The 12,134-nt window shown below is 39.9% G+C and overlaps 1 pseudogene; it reads right to left on the minus strand.

Moving 5' to 3' along the window:
• Window positions 1-8,178: 8,178 nt before the first annotated feature.
• LOC134288536 (GTP-binding nuclear protein Ran-like) lies at window positions 8,179-10,521 on the minus strand (annotated as a pseudogene).
• Between the last annotated feature and the right edge of the window lie 1,613 nt (window positions 10,522-12,134).

The raw sequence follows: 12,134 nt of genomic DNA on the forward strand, positions 1-12,134 counted from the left end.
TTCGCCTCTGCAAGGACGTTGGCACTCACACACGCAAACGGGAACGATTTGCACCTGGCGATTTTCGTGCAGTTTCACTGAAACGCGGGGATAGGAAGCTGAAGGCAAACGTCTAGCTGAGCAGCAGTCGAACTCGCCGAAAATGTTTGGAACCGTAAATCAACCCGAATAAAAACTATAGGGCACTGCATTGTTATGATTTTGTATAGGATTTTGACGTTTCTTGGCCTTGTTGTTTACAAAATTTCTGTAAGAGTGAAAGAGAGGGAGAGAGTTTCATGCAGTGCCCTATTGTGGATTTATTGTGGATTTACCGGCTACTTGTTTCTACCGGTTACTTAAGTAGCCGTTTTCATATAAAAATCAACTTGATTGTCAAAAAATGAATGTCGCTGAGTAGCTAGTGGCAACTACGAATAGCGCATACAATAAAAATGTTTAAAATCATTTTTAAGTTACTCTTTTTGTAAAACGGCTACTTTGGAGGCCATACTGAAGCGACCGGTAGAATACAAGTAGCCGGTAAATCCACAATAACCATAGAATGTTTAGTGAAAACCATTCCTGTACCATACAGTGTACCAGCTACAATAAAATGTATTGTAATGAAATGGTTCACTACACTGAACGAAACCCCCCGCCCAAGATCGACTGAGAGGCGATACGATCACTCCCCTTAACGATATTCGGTCGGAAACCGTATGGTCCGCCGACCAAATGATGTCATCTTAAAACCGGATGACAGCGATTTGAAAATAGAATGTCGACCATATGGTCGAGCAACTTTGTTTTTTAGCGATTGATAACAATAATGTCACCGCTATCTTTTTCAAAAAATATGTGCTTAGTATGGCCAGGGTGCCCTTGCGGGCACCCTTTCAAAAAATATGACATGTCCAGGATAGGACATGCGAAACAAAATCATCAATGTCCCGGGTGTCACGATCAAGGAACTTGTTACGCTATCGATGAATAATTTCGGTGCATCTGTGTGGCCTTCGCTCTGCAACTAATATTCATTCACATAGCGTGCGTCGACTCATACGCGAATAAGATGATCGTCATCCGCTTTTTGGGATGATTGCCGTATGTCTGATTCGTCATTCGAAAACACGATTTTGGTAATTTGGACTGGATGGTCGGACAAATCAGTCGATTTCGGGATGGGGTTTTCGTTCAGTGTAGAAGCTTTGCACATTGAACCGAGCATTGAACCATGTATTGCAGACTACATCGCAAATTGGGTTGTTTAGCGAATAAAATATTGCTATTTTCTATAGCCTAATCGAAAGAGCTCATTTTTCTGAGTATAACGTGATTTTATTGGATTTCAATACCTTTGTTTTGATGGTTAAATCAATAAAACAGTTTTAATTTTCGTGGATAGAATGACAGTTCAATCGATAAAATGACAGTTCGACCCGAATAAAAAAAATTCCCCATACAAACTTTAAATGCATTTTAAAAATAGTTCCCGGACTCCAAAAATTATGAAAATTTGGATTTAGACTATTTTTTAGGCGGAGAATCTGATTATGAAATAATCCGGATACCTCTAAAGAACCCAATTGAACTATCACACTTTTTTTGATACGCCTAAAAAGTGTGATAAAAGTGCGCATTTGCCTCGGATCGTCTCGACGTCTTCGGTGCACTTATTCCTCTATTTACAAGGAATATCTGCACCGAAGACCTCAACTCGATCCGACGTGATCCTGCGCTGCAATCACACTTTGAAGGTGCACACTATTGTGTCAATCCAATTTGGGGTGCAGTCAGCAATACATTTACATCAGATTTGCAGGGTTCCTGATTTCCACTTTCCATCTTCTTCCACATGCAAAGACAGTCAGCAGCGAACGGTTGTCGCTTTAGTTTGTGTGTTTGCTCCTCAGCGACGACAGCAAACTCCGGCGAACGGTGGGAAGCCACACTTGGAAATTACTCATTCGTTCACATTCGTATCGCAAGCGATCGAGCGGTGATGCGATTCGTGAGTGATATTGTGCATACGAATTTTTGATGTTTCCAAAGAATGTTTATTATTTTCTAGCATCTAGCATTTCAACTACAATACACTAAAAATGTATGCATTACATGCAAAAATTCTCTTCTAGTTATGGTAATAGCCGCTTCGATCGCTCACCAGCATTCTTCGCCATTCGCCATTCATTCATTCGCGTGCGATCCAAACTGCGACGAACGGCCACGAATATCCATGTCAAACAATTTGCGCATCGCTTCCCACTGATGATGGGGTTGCATGTTTGATCATGACTATCCGTTTGCTGCATCTTTCTCGATTCGCCTCAGCAACAAGGGGAATGACATATCCTTTTCTAACCGGAATATCCGCATGTATCCGTTTCTAACCGTCGCTAACCGTTGCTAAGCGAGCTGCTAAGTGAGCAGAAGTTAGACGCGGTTAGCGACGGTTAGAAACGGAGAAAAGCGGATATTCCGGTTAGAAAAGGATATGTCATTCCCCTTGCTCAGCAAAGAGGAGTGAATATGAATGGAGTGAGGCGAATATACCGATCCTTCACTCAAACTAATTTACTGATAGAATCTAAGTGCAGAAAGCACATAGATTACGAACGAGAGAGAAAAAAATCATTCTATGTGCAGCTAATGCAAATTAAAAGTTGTGTTATTATATTTCATTCTTCCCATAATATATTTAAAGTGCAGCAACATAAAAAGCAACCCTTTCAACATAAAAACCAAACGCATGCATAACAAACGTGAAACGAACATGGCGCGCGCAGAAAACACTCATCTTGTCGAGAAAAATTTAAACTTTTCTTTTTCATACGTAGTGCTCCGGGGACCGCGTCACTGGCTGTGTTTGAAGGTAAGAACTCAATTTATTATTCAGACTTTACAAACTCTTCCAAACTACGCACATTTCTTTTGTATTTTCTAGAAAACTGCACTACAATGTTGACCGCTTTGCCATCGACACCAAGGAAGAATTCATGAACGATTTGGGAGCTGCCGGATACAGCTGCGAATGGAAGTTTGCAGAGACGAGGAGCAATGGACAGTGAAAATAAATACCTAATGTGAAGTCAACAATTATGTTTAATAAAATCCTCGAACGTGTCGTAGATTATGTGAAATTTGGATTTATTTACATTTCGAAGCTAATCCCACGTGTAAATCGAGTTATTATTCGTCATAATGAAAACTATGCACTGAACGATTGAAAACCAATAGCGACGCACATGAATTTTATCATGATTGAATCGACAAAGATTCAATAGCTCTGCACATATTTTTCAAGTGTAAAAGCAACTGGTCACAATCTAAATGCAGAACTTTTAAATTTAATGTGTTATTTATACTGAGTGTTGGATTTATGTAACAATCCATAGCTTTTTACGCTAACGCGAGGGGTGATTCGAATATGGCGTTGGAATCCAGCAAGTCATTCTTCAAATAGCCCAGCTCCTACAACACGGAGCAAAATCAGTGTAGTTTGTATCAACAAACACGTTTGTTGAATTTTAAGCTAAGAAAATAGTTGTTTCAAAATGAACTTTTTTTGTTTCGAACCAGGGGGGACGACACTAGTTTTTAGGCCGACTTTTTGAATAATATCCGCAGCAATGTTGAACCAACCCAATTAATCTGATTTTGGCCAATTTATCCCTGAACATCCCTATTTATCCGCTTCTATTATCATCCAACCAGAAAAAAGCCGAAAAAGTCGCTCTGGTTGCCAAAATCTTTTTGCGACTTTTTCGATTTTTGTTTTGTTTTGTTTTTCGTTCTTCCAGCCTCTTCCAGCAAAATTTCCCAATTTTCGGAATGGCAGCGAGAATGATCGCTGCTTTGCTGCCGTCGTGCTTACGAAATACGAATTTTGGGCCTCCCTCCGGTAAGTAATGTTGGAGAAAAAACGATTATCAATCAGATAGATTTGCTAAGACGAAAATTAACATTAATCTCTCAATTTTCAGGTAACTCAAGATTACGGCAGAGACAGGGTCTGATCGCCGGATTGCTAGAGGTGGTGAATGGAACGCATCCGACATTGCACAGAGATCCGTATTCTCTGTGAGCAGTTATCCGGGCGTTGAAGGCCTCCGGGTGGGATGTTCTTCCGGAAGAACACGACACACAAGAGCTGCTGCACGTTTTTCTGAACTCCTTGGAGGAGGAAGCAACGAAACCGAAGAAGATCGGCTGTGTGTCGGATGCCCTGGGGGAAGTGGAAATGAGGTCTATGACATGACACGGTACGTCCGCTCTGAAGCGCACACTTCGGATTCATCGCACTCGACTTGCACGGAAACCAGGACGGAAACGGAGGATTCAATGGCATGCCTGGAGGACTGCGCCGGATCAACGCCATCGACCATTTCCACGTTCTTCGGACGACCGAAGTTAATTCTGGCCACGTAAATAAACCGAAATGGGGCACTCGACAAGCGATCGTCAGGGTCGTGCCGAATCTAATATGTATAGGATCTTTCCTGATTGACGTGTGAGGCGGTTTGAGCAGTCAGCTGTGCTGCTCCGGTTGCGGATACAAATCTATAAATCCGTTGTCCGATACGACAGTGTGACGCTGCTGCTTCCGGAAGTTAATCATTACGGAATTGTTAAGTACTACTTCACTGAAATAAAGGCTATTATGTCCAAAGTATAAACTACTCAGGGGTCGTCAATATACTACGTGGAAGAATTCTGACTCCTTTCCACTCCTTGTTAAGTAAACAAGCGTGAGCTTTAGTTTTGCAGTAGCATGAAACATTTATTCCATGACCATAATTGGTGATTGCCCGTTAACACCTTGACCTGTGCTGCTCGTTTGATCACCGAACCTGGTACACAACCTGCGAATTTGGAACAATTCAGTGAGTTTTTGAAGATCTGTCCAGAAGAATGATTTCTTGCATCATCATGCAAATTGGGAAGTTTGTGCGTCACGAAACAACTTCACAGGACTTAGTGAACATTCTGTACGGCAAGATGTGTTCAAAAGAAAATTTTTGTAGTTGTATATTGATTTATGTAGGTATTGTGGTGCATCACCAAACGACTTCAGAGGACTTGGTGAACCTTCTATTCGGCAAGATCTATTCAATAGGAACTATTTAAAACCAGATGTATTGTGCGTCACCAAACGACTTCGGAGGACTTGGTGAACCTTCTAATCGGCTAGATCTGTTCAATAGGAACTAAACCCTTTAAAACCAGATATATTGTGCGTCACCAAACGACTTCAGAGGACTTGGTGGACCTTCTAATCGGCAAGATCTGTTCAATAGGAACAATTTATAACTATTTAAATTCAGATGTATTGTGCGTCACCAAACGACTTCAGAGGACTTGGTGAACCTTCTAATCGACAAGATCTGTTCAATAGGAACTATTTAATATCTATTTAAATTCAGATGTATTGTGCGTCACCAAACGACTTCAGAGGACTTGGTGAACCTTCTATTCGGCAAGATCTGTTCAATAGGGACTAAACCCTTTAAAACCAGATATATTGTGCGTCACCAAACGACTTCAGAGGACTTGGTGAACCTTCTATTCGGCAAGATCTATTCAATAGGAACTATTTAAAACCAGATGTATTGTGCGTCACCAAACGACTTCGGAGGACTTGGTGAACCTTCTAATCGGCTAGATCTGTTCAATAGGAACTAAACCCTTTAAAACCAGATATATTGTGCGTCACCAAACGACTTCAGAGGACTTGGTGGACCTTCTAATCGGCAAGATCTGTTCAATAGGAACAATTTATAACTATTTAAATTCAGATGTATTGTGCGTCACCAAACGACTTCAGAGGACTTGGTGAACCTTCTAATCGACAAGATCTGTTCAATAGGAACTATTTAATATCTATTTAAATTCAGATGTATTGTGCGTCACCAAACGACTTCAGAGGACTTGGTGGACCTTCTAATCGGCAAGATCTGTTCAATAGGAACTATTTATAACTATTTAAATTCAGATGTATTGTGCGTCACCAAACGACTTCAGAGGACTTGGTGAACCTTCTATTCGGCAAGATCTGTTCAATAGGAACTATTTATAACTATTTAAATTCAGATGTATTGTGCGTCACCAAACGACTTCAGAGGACTTGGTGAACCTTCTAATCGGCAAGATCTGTTCAATAGGGACTAAACCCTTTAAAACCAGATGTATTGTGCGTCACCAAACGACTTCAGAGGACTTGGTGGACCTTCTAATCGGCTAGATCTGTTCAATAGGAACTAAACCCTTTAAAACCAGATATATTGTGCGTCACCAAACGACTTCAGAGGACTTGGTGGACCTTCTAATCGGCAAGATCTGTTCAATAGGAACAATTTATAACTATTTAAATTCAGATGTATTGTGCGTCACCAAACGACTTCAGAGGACTTGGTGAACCTTCTAATCGGCAAGATCTGTTCAATAGGGACTAAACCCTTTAAAACCAGATGTATTGTGCGTCACCAAACGACTTCAGAGGACTTGGTGGACCTTCTAATCGGCAAGATCTGTTCAATAGGAACAATTTATAACTATTTAAATTCAGATGTATTGTGCGTCACCAAACGACTTCAGAGGACTTGGTGAACCTTCTAATCGGCAAGATCTGTTCAATAGGGACTAAACCCTTCAAAACCAGATGTATTGTGCGTCACCAAACGACTTCAGAGGACTTGGTGAACCTTCTATTCGGCAAGATCTGTTCAATAGGAACTATTTATAACTATTTAAATTCAGATGTATTGTGCGTCACCAAACGACTTCAGAGGACTTGGTGAACCTTCTAATCGGCAAGATCTGTTCAATAGGGACTAAACCCTTTAAAACCAGATGTATTGTGCGTCACCAAACGACTTCAGAGGACTTGGTGGACCTTCTAATCGGCTAGATCTGTTCAATAGGAACTATTTATAACTATTTAAATTCAGATGTATTGTGCGTCACCAAACGACTTCAGAGGACTTGGTGAACCTTCTAATCGGCAAGATCTGTTCAATAGGGACTAAACCCTTTAAAACCAGATGTATTGTGCGTCACCAAACGACTTCAGAGGACTTGGCGAACCTTCTATACGGCAAAAGATTTGTTAAGTAGGAAGTACATATATCTGCAAAAAGAAATAAAGTACCTATATATTGTTACATAACGAAGATTACCTATTAGACTGGGTACCTTTTTATATGTCTATATACCTATATGTACTTACCCGCATGCACGAACTTTTTACAAATACTGATGTATGTTGTCCTCTGTATGGATTAGGATCAAAGAATTTGGACTTTTGCTTTGATAAGAGATACACCGGGCAACTTGAAACGGGTTGGGCAAGTTGAAACACGAATGTTTAGAAAAAGATATCAATAGAATTTGGAAACTTATCGTTTACCAAACGATTGTTTTATCCAATTATGATTATTATTATAATGATTAGATTACATCATGTTAATCCACTGTTTAATCTTAGCCTATCCGTTTGAACTTGTCTCGGTGTACCTACTTTAATTTGATTTTTATTACCATTTAAAATTTCCAAATTACTGCCCATAACTGTATATTTGTAACATTCGCATTTTTACCAAGCTTGCAGTCAAATAATAATATTGAGTTTTAACTTATTTCCTGTCTGTTTAGCATACAAGAAATGCTATAGAAGATTTCATTGTTAAACGAATGATTTGAATTCATATTCTCATTCGTTGTTCCTTTTCTCATTTTTGAAATATAGGTCTATTCTCATTCGTTGTTCCTTTACTCCAATACCTAGGTTTGTCGAATGTTACTGATATGCGATTATGAGCAGATGTAGTTATTCACACCAAGAGTTGCCCAACCCGATGTAATTTCGGATGACTTAAAACCCAACGAAACACCCCACCCACCGCAGTTTTTTTATTAATATTTCACAAAAAACAAATATTACAAAGCATATGATAAATGAGAAGGAGCTGCTCAATGGTAGACAGGAGTGCCTGAAACGGATTTTTAAAACTTAGAACTTTTCGAAAATACCAATAGGGGTAGCCGGGGTAATTTGGCCAATTGGGCAAATTTAAGCACCACTGGAAAATCACCTTAGATTTTTGGTAATTAACTTTATAGCTTTAATACTGGCCTAAGACTGGAGCAATGGAAACATCAAAACCAAGAAATTTAATCCCATAGTAATTTAGAAAAAAAATAAAATTTAAAATTGTTGGTCAAATAACCTCGACGAGAGCTAAATAAAAACACCACATATATGACTTCTCTTATTTATATATCTTAGATAACTGTCAAATTAGTTTGTTTTCCATATACTTAAAAAAAAAGTGGCTGGCTGGTATTTGAGTACTTTTCCGCTAAAGCTCAGACAATTTAAAACCAATTGATTTCATAAGCGAAACTAGGTCATAAATCTAGGGGGCCATGGCCGTGTCGATTATATTTTTTCATACTGCAGAACTGCTCCAAAGATACTTATCGTCTGAATCTCGTGATTTTTTTTCCGGGAAGGATTTTTAGGGAGGGAGCCAGGCACCTTCCAGCCACACCTAATTTACGCCAATGATTGACTTGTAATTTCGTACACAACTAGATACTTACGTACCTTACCATATACAAAAAAGTATGTATATTAATTGGCTCGAAATTGACTGAGTTATAGCGGCAAAGTACCCAGAATAGAAGCTCTGCTGAGATGGTTCCACTTTCCTATATGATTAAATATCAATTGAAGCATACTATGTTTGTTTAACATTATTAACATTACCTCGACGGTTCAAAAGTGAAGTGAAGTCAACCGTGAAACGAGTGTACCTATTCTGCAAAACCATGCTCAATGTTTCTGGGTTCGATTTAAGATTAATACCTTGATACCAGTGAAAGCCTTTTGTTGCCGCAACCACTGTGGAAGGCGGCTTTCTTTCACTATAGTGAAACAACCGTCTATTCTATGGCACATGTTGTTGATGTCGAAAGTATTTAGAATAATTGAACCGACGAATGTATCTCGCCGACAGATAGCAAAGCCTTCGTGTGTAGTTACACAATGAAGAGTTGGAAGGTAGAGAAAGCTCTACCTTCAACGAATAGATTTAGATCAGTCAGTATTGTACAGTGGGCCGTTGCGTCTGCGTAGTAAGTAGCCGTCAACAAACACTATACATATTGCAGTAGTAGCAATAAAATAGTTCGAGTACGAATAACAGTAATTGAGTTGCAGAAAAACACAGAGATGTAGGTATATTATGAATTGAGTGAGCAACGTTTACTAATTGTTAAATATATTTGCAGCTTTGAAGCTGTCAAGTTCGACTACTACAAAACTGTGTTTCGATGCCTTAGGGTTCATTCAAATATTACGTAACGCAAAATTTGACAGTTTTAAACCCCCTCCCTCCCCCACGTAGCAAGTTTTGTATGGAGAATTTTGAAATTTTGTATGAAGCGTAACACAAAGCTAGGCCCCCTCCCTCCCCCCTTAGCGTTACGTAATATTTGAACGAACCCTTAAAGTTACTTCAACACCTTTACTTAACAATACATAACTGGGAAAGTGCTCATAAAACACTAAAGTTGAGAAGCAGGCTTTGTCTCATTAAAGTAAGAAGCAGAAGATTTATGTATTAAAAAAAAACGCTTTCTCGGAAAAAAGTCTGCCGGATCCAATAATCACTAATCAGTGACATTATTCTTGTTTGACTGAATTCTCAAAACAATTTTCGTTAGACTTACCTTTCTCGGTACAAACCACGGCTACTTGGTCTACATTTCGCACACAAAACACACACACCCACGGATGAATTGGCAGGAAGATCCGGCTTTTTACAGATCCTCGTCTTCGTCGGGCAGTACGGTGGCTTGCGCTTCTTGCAAATCCTTCTCGACCTGGTGTCAGTACTTGTCCATCTTGACCTCGGATGGGAGCAGGGCGGGCATTGCGACGAATTCCAGATTCGGGTCACCGATTAGCTTGCGGGCCAACCACAGGAACGGCTTCTCAAAGTTGTAGTTGGACTTGGCCGTGATGTCTTAGTACTGGAGGTTCTTCTCCCGGTGGAATACAATGGCCTTGGCTTTCATTTAGCGGTCCTTGATGTCGACTTTGTTGCCGCACAGCACGATCGGGATGTTTTCGCACACCCGCACCAAATCCCTGTGCCTGTTGGAGACGTTCCTTTAGGTGACTCGGGACGTGACGTCGAACATGTTGATGGCGCACTGGTCCTGAATGTAGTACCCGTCTCGCTGTCCGCAGAAATTTTCCTGGCCGTCCATGTCGCAGACGTTGAACTAAATGGCACCTGGGCTCGTGTGGAAAAAATCCGTTGGAACACACACGACAACTGCGACTGAGCAAACAGTCGAAATACGAAAAGCGGACACCAACCTGTAGGTATAGAACAACAATTAGAAGGTTATTAAATAATTTTCACATTACCTACCTTACTTCTGAATCGTCTCCGTGGGATCCACCGGGCGCAGAAAATTCTGCAGAAAATGCAAAATGCAACCCGAGCCTTTTTCACGAAACAACAACATTGTTGACGCCACTGACAAACTATATCGCGAGCAGCTTTAGAAAAGTACCTATACATATAACAACGAACATAATCAAGAATAATTAATATTTTTATTTTTTTCTATTTTTGCAATATTAAACGACATTTCAAGTGTTGCTTGTCATCGCACGTGTCAAATAAAATGTTTTTGTCACTTTGTTGTTCTATTGGATCATAAATCAACGCGAACTATATAGCTTTGATTGAAACAATTAAAGTTGAAAGTTGAAAGTATGATTAAATAAATTGACCCCTTTTGAAATGCTATGGTGGACGTCAAATGGAAAAAAGCTTTTTTCCACAAAATATCCGCTGAAAAGTTGCACCACCACGACACAACCCTTCAAATTTTTCATAACGAGGGATAAGTCTCTGCAAGTTGAAAAAGCTAACGAAAGCTACACTAAACTAAAATAACCGGATAAAACCAATGAGAAGAATCATGACTTAGCTAGTGTCGTCCCCTCTGTTTCGAACCAACAATTTCAGTTTGAAACAAACTACTAAATTAGTTGTTTTTACTACCGCATGCTACGATAAAACAACAACCAAATCGGTTGAATTCGACAAACTATTTTGTTATATTTACCAAACTCTCAGTTTGTGTTTACTAAAATCTGGGTTGTTTTCATTTGACTTTCAAACTAAAATTTTGGTTTGATTTTACCGCCGAGGCGATTGGATCAAACTAATATTGTCTATTCGGTTGGAATCAAGACAGACATTCAATCATAAATTGTCATTTTCTTGTTCCACTAGTGTCGCAACTGTTTCGCATCTAGTGCGCTGTGTTGCTGACAACAAAGGGAAGGATGCGCACTACTTTTGACATGATTAAAAAACGTCGCGAGTTGGGTCGCGTCGCGACTTGATTGTGCGAAGTCCGGTTTGGTGGCGGCCCGACAATACTTTGGAGGCGAAACAACAAACAATCCAGTTTGAAATCTGGGCAAACAAACTAAATTTGTAGTTTGTTTCAGATCTTCATTTCATTTCTCGTTGCTCGGTGACTACTCGAGAAAAAGTAGAATTGTGTGTCGGAGTATTGTGATTGCAGAAGTACAATCACTTTTCTGAGACTATTTTGTAAACTGAAGCTGTTGTTAAGGTAAGATCAATATCTTCACAGTGCTTTTATGGCCTGCAATTAAATGAATATCTCATATCCACCTAGGACACAATGGCTGTGATTAACCACCGGCAATCAAGGCCTTTTTCCAGCTTCACCGCCAATAAAAATGTTCGATAAGCCGACCAACCCAAACGGACATTTTTGCATGCATCCAGACCGAACCGACCAGACCAGACCAGACCGAACCGGACACCGGGAGATGAAACTGCACTGTCGCCGCTAGGACCGAGACTACACTGAAAAAACAGACATGGTAACGGCGACCAGATCGAGGTTTAAATTAAGACAACTTTACCACTTGATTTTGGTAGACCATGATTCATGCTTGAAACTACCATGTACGGGTTTGAAATTACCATGCCACTTTTTGTTTACGTTTCATGGTACTCTTGAATCACTTTTCATGGTTCATTTTACAATGTGCGTAATAAGCAGCATGGTGTGTTTAACCATGGCAATAT

This window comes from Aedes albopictus, chromosome 1 (assembly GCF_035046485.1).
Source record: "Aedes albopictus strain Foshan chromosome 1, AalbF5, whole genome shotgun sequence".
Lineage (NCBI taxonomy): Eukaryota > Metazoa > Arthropoda > Insecta > Diptera > Culicidae > Aedes > Aedes albopictus.